This window comes from Psammomys obesus, unplaced genomic scaffold (genome assembly GCF_907164565.1).
Source record: "Psammomys obesus unplaced genomic scaffold, mPsaObe1.curated_primary_1811, whole genome shotgun sequence".
Classification (NCBI taxonomy): Eukaryota; Metazoa; Chordata; class Mammalia; order Rodentia; family Muridae; genus Psammomys; species Psammomys obesus.
In genome coordinates this window covers 16,986,989-16,992,218 of record NW_026591086.1, presented here as the reverse complement: position 1 = coordinate 16,992,218, position 5,230 = coordinate 16,986,989, and the positions used below count along the sequence as shown (strand labels likewise).

The 5,230-nt window shown below is 43.0% G+C and overlaps 1 pseudogene; it reads left to right on the top strand.

Moving 5' to 3' along the window:
* The first annotated feature begins 204 nt into the window (after positions 1-204).
* Positions 205-3,243, top strand: LOC129678914 (ubiquitin-60S ribosomal protein L40-like; annotated as a pseudogene).
* The last annotated feature ends 1,987 nt before the right edge of the window (positions 3,244-5,230 follow it).

The following is a 5,230-nucleotide window of genomic DNA, read 5'->3' as shown; positions in this document are numbered from 1 at the left end:
AAACATCCTCAGAAACATAAATTGTTCCTAAATCTTTAAAAAGACTCAGAAAACACGTGCTTTTAAATCTATTTTTAAAAAATATGCCACAGACAGAGAAGTAAGAGTGTGGCCAAACTTTGCAGGCTGAAGCCAAGCCCTACCATTCACAGCTAAGGTCCTTGAACAAAAGATTACAGCATTCTTATGCCTTGGTTTTTCAACATGCAAATAGGATTCCAAGATAAAACCTATGGTAAAACCTTTGTTTTGCCGTTTAGGTGAGTTGATATTTGCAAACAACCTACATAAGTTTGTGGCATGCATTTATTAAATAAATGAAAGGCTATTTTATGTATTTAATAATAAATACAGATAGGAAGTAATGTAAATGTTTTTCTGGGCTTTTAATTTTAATCTTGATTTTTACTCTTCACATGCGTTACTTGCCCGACACTATTTCCCTTACCTCCCCTCTCCCCTAGATCTGCTCCTCCTCCATTTGGGGAAAAAAATGTGGGGAGGGAGAGGAGAAGCCTCCTAGGAATATTAACTGAACATAGCATAACAAATTACAATAACACTAGGCACAAACCCTAATATTAAGGCTGGTCTAGGCAACCAGTCAGGAAGTACTCTCCACTTCCACTGTCAGGGGCCCACAAGAACACCAACAACACAACTATAATGTGTGTGCAGAGGCCCTGACTCAGATCCATACAGGGTTTGTGACTGTCTCCATGAGCGTCTATGAGCCCTGCTTCACTGATTCTGCGGGGCTTGTTCTCATGGTGTCTTCAACCCCTCTGGCTCCCTTGATCCTTCTTCTCCCTCTTCTTTGGGGTTCTCCTGGCTTCACCTCACGTCTGGTGACAGTTGGGCTAGGCACCTATCTATGAGTGTAGCAGAATTTCATTAGGTATAATTTCATTAGGCAGTCATATTTGGTTCTCTTCTGGGTCTCTGAGCTGCCCAGCCTCTGGTTCCTGGCCACCCACTCAGGGTCAGGCATGAGGCTCAAGTTGGACCAGCCATCGGCTGGCTACTTCCACAAGCCCTCACCACCATTTCCCCAGCACGTATTGCAGGCAGGACAGATTGCAGGCCAAAGGTTTTGTAGCTGGGTTGATGTCCAGTCCCAACTGCTGGGAGCCTTGCCGGATTATAGAAAATGTCCAGCTTGGGCTCCGTTTTCCCCATTACTAGGGGATTTCATGAGGGTCACTCTTATGTATCCCAGAAAGTTTCAATGTGAACTTTTCTTTAGCTGAGAACAACTTCTCTTGGTTGGAGTACATATCCTTGATAAAATTACCATCTTGCACTTGAACTGTGATGGACCAGGGGTATCTGCTTATTATGCTAGGAAGAGATGCTCAAATAAAGACCAAAAATAAGACAGTAATTCCAGACATAGACAATAAACAGTGCTGGGTTTTGGAAATTCAATATTTTTAAAAGGCTGTTTTAGCATAAATGGTCTGAAAGGATAAATACATTGTAGAAATCCTCAAGTACTGAAAGGATCCTAAAGTTTTCATAAAGCAAGTGAACCCAGTGAAACTTCTGTAAGACGCCCATCCCCTTTCACCTTATTCTAAAACACAGTCACAGTCACAAGAAACCAGTGTGCAAGTTGCTATGAATCTGATCTTTACACTCTCTCCACCCACAACCCCCTCTCCCTCAAGAACTTTTTGACAGGATTCCAATGAAGTAAGTGTGTAAAATGCACATACAAGTCAAACATTTCCTGACATATCTTGGGGGATAACCCACAGTTGTCTAATGTGACTGAAGGCCTTCTCAATGGGAAGGAAATCATGCTCAGAAAACATTGCTGGCTTGGTTTGCTTTCTGATGGTATAACAAGCCTCATCACCAAGAGCATCTTGAAGAGGAAAGGGTTTATGTCAGCTTACACATACTGATCAGAGTCTATCATTGAAGGAACTAACGGTAGGAACCCGATGGCAAGAGCTGAGGGAGAGGCCATGAAAGAATGCTGCTTACTGGACTGTTCCCCATGGCTTGCTCAGATTGCATTTTTATACCTTGAGGACCAACTTTCTAGGTATGGCACCACTGACATCAATCATCAATCTATAAAATGACCCACATGCTTGCCAACAGGACAATCTGATGAAGGTGTCTTCTTAATTAGGCTTTTCCAATCTCAAAATGGCGTCTGCTTCAACGGTGTCTGCTTCAAACCAGTGTCTTCCATATATAAAAGGGAAGCTGCACCAATGAAACAAAGCCTGAACAACACAACAATGACCATGGATGGAAGAAATCTCGTAGGACCCCACCCCTAAAAGAAGACCAACAGGAATTAATGACTGCTAAGAGACTCTTCTTCACAAGGACAAAAATATATCAGGGCATGGAGGTCCTCCATGAGACTGTTTCTCCAACCGAGGAGCATGTATGGATATAACCTAGAACCCCTGCTCAGATGTAGCCCACGATAGCTCAGTATCCAAGTGGATTTCCCTAGTAAAGAGAATAGGAACTATTTCTGACATGAACTCAATGACTGGCTCCTTTACCTCTCCCTGCCCCTGAGGGAGGAACAGCCTTGCTTGGCCACAGAGGAGGACATTGCAGCCAGTGTTGAAGATACCTGATAAGCTAGGGTCAGGTGGAAGGGGAGGAGGACCTCCCCTAGCAGTGGACTTGGAAAGGGGCAGGGAGGAGATGAAGGATGGAGGGTGGGATTGGGAAGGAATGAGGGAGGGGGCTATGCCTGGGATACAAAGTAAATAACCTGTGATTAATATAAAAAAAAAAAATCTTTCTCTTCAATGAAGGGGCCGAAGGGACCCCAAAAAGCAGATCTTCGTGAAGACCCTGACGGGCAAGACCATCACTCTTGAGGTTGAGCCCAGTGACACCATCGAGAATGTCAAGGCCAAGATCCAAGACCTGACCAGCAGAGGCTGCTATTCGCTGGCAAGCAGCTGGAGGACGGCCGCACCCTGTCTGGCTACAACATCCAGAAAGAGTCCACCCTGCACCTGGTGCTGCGCCTGCGCGGCATCATCGAGCCATCGCTCCGACAGCTCGCCCAGAAGTACAACTGTGAGAAGATGATCTGCCGCAAGTGCGACGCACGCCTGCACCCCCGTGCCGTCAACGGCCGCAAGAAGAAGTGAGGCCACACCAACAACCTGCGGTCCAAGAAGAAGGTCAAATAAGGCTGGGCCACATGTGCCCATGACCCCAGGGCCAAATAAAGTCCCCTTCCATCGACTGGAAAAATATATATATTTAAAAAAATAAAAAAGAAACAAACAAACAAAAGAGGCTCTCCTTAATCAGACTTCTTTAAGGAAGAGCATCCAGACAAGTTATCCAGTCCCAACTGGTCAGCCTTACAAACACATATGAGCACTACTATATGGACTCCACAGTTGTCTGTGAGTGTGCAAATACTGCTTTGTTTTCATTACATATACAATATGTAACAATATTACAGATATATCATTGAGACAGAGAGAAAGCGGTGGAAAGGTTATGAATACTGTTCAGATGCAGCAAATTCTCAAAAAAAAAATTAAAAGTAAGTAAATGTCTAATTTAAACTTTTTGTAATGTATACAAAAGTTTTACCATTTACTAAAAACGAGAGGAAATTTGCATACTGATGAGACGAATGTCTTTGGTTTAAATCTTGGATGCATATTTAATTGCAACCTGCAATTGTGGTTTCACATATGTTGGAGCATTTCGCAGTAACCCAGAGATGCTTGAGGCCTGCAGGCCACAGGTTGGACACACCTGCTTGGGCATCCTAGACACTTTTCAAAGTTGATCAATATTCTGATTTTATATTTGTCACTGAACTCTATTTCATAAATAAGCAGTGCAAGAGTACGGAAGTGTGCTTAGGGCCATTTTAGGAACTTCTGAAAATCCTGTGCTAATCCTAAGCCAACTTTTATTTAACAATTCCACGTTCTAGGAAACTCAAGTCTGCAGCTTACACGGCAATTTTTAAAACCAAACATTCTAAGGACACAATGCAGAGTTTCATGCATTTGCTACCTATGCAATGAGGAACGGTGGGAGGAAACCATTAAACATCTTTGTTTGGCTTAATCGATTATTTTCTGTAAGAGCAGCATGCAAAGTCTTGAATCTGAGCTTGAGGTGTTTCAGGCAGGCTCTTTTTGTGCAGTGGTGACAGCCATGTTCAAGTCTTCTGTGATATCATCATATGTCACACAAACGAGCACTCCCATATATGCCTTGGATTAATCACCTAAGATTTGGAATAAAGTTTTGGTTGTATATGCAGAACCTTTTACCGTATCCAAATTGTTCACAACTCCTACCGCCATATGGGGTCACAACACACATTTTAAGAAGTTGAAGGTTAGGTCCACATTTCTTTGGCTCATACACTCAGCAAGGTTGATTTTTTTTGTTTTGCCTCGCTTCCCTTTGTGCACTTTGTGCACGTGTTTGATATTGGAGATTCAATGTGGAACAGGGAACAAATAGCAAGCATAGAAATACGATGCCAAACTTAAGTAGATGCTGTGGAGGGCAGTAATTCAGAGTAGAGAAAATTGCAAGTAACAGGGAGGAGAGGCGAGCCAATATTTGGGAGTAGAAAGACATTTAAGTAAAAGCTCAAGGGAAGTAAACAAGATGGATGAGCTTCCCAGGAAAAGGAGAAGTGGTTTCCTCAGGGCTGTGACAAAGATATGTTTGGTGTACTCAACAAACGAGAAGGTCACTGAGACTATCTAAAGTATCCGGGGAAGAAAAGCTGTAAGATATCAGACAAGTGAGGCATTTGGAGACCAGATAATGTAAAAATTCTTTTAGATCAGGTGTAGTTGATGTCAAAATTCTTTGAAATATATTTCAGTGCAGAGATTGGCTCTTTGTCTCTTCGCTTCAAATGTGGGTAAGCTTAGAGCAATAATAAGGTACAAAATAAATCACTATCATTTCAGACGTGGGTCATAAAGGAAAATTGAACTTGAGTCTGTTTGCATTGTTCATGTATGCTACACTAAACTGTCATGTGACATTCCTGAGACTGCTTTGCCACAGCCAAGCCACATGTAAAGGGAGCATGGAGCCTGCCTTTCTTCCCCTCAAGTCAGCTCTCCAGTAGCAAAAGAAGTATGCAAGTAATTTCAAAGTGCAGCCATCAGATTTCCCCAGGTAAGGCCCCAGAGGCTTTGGAGTAGAGACAAGCCATCTCGGTGGTGCCTTGTCCAGACTGATCCAT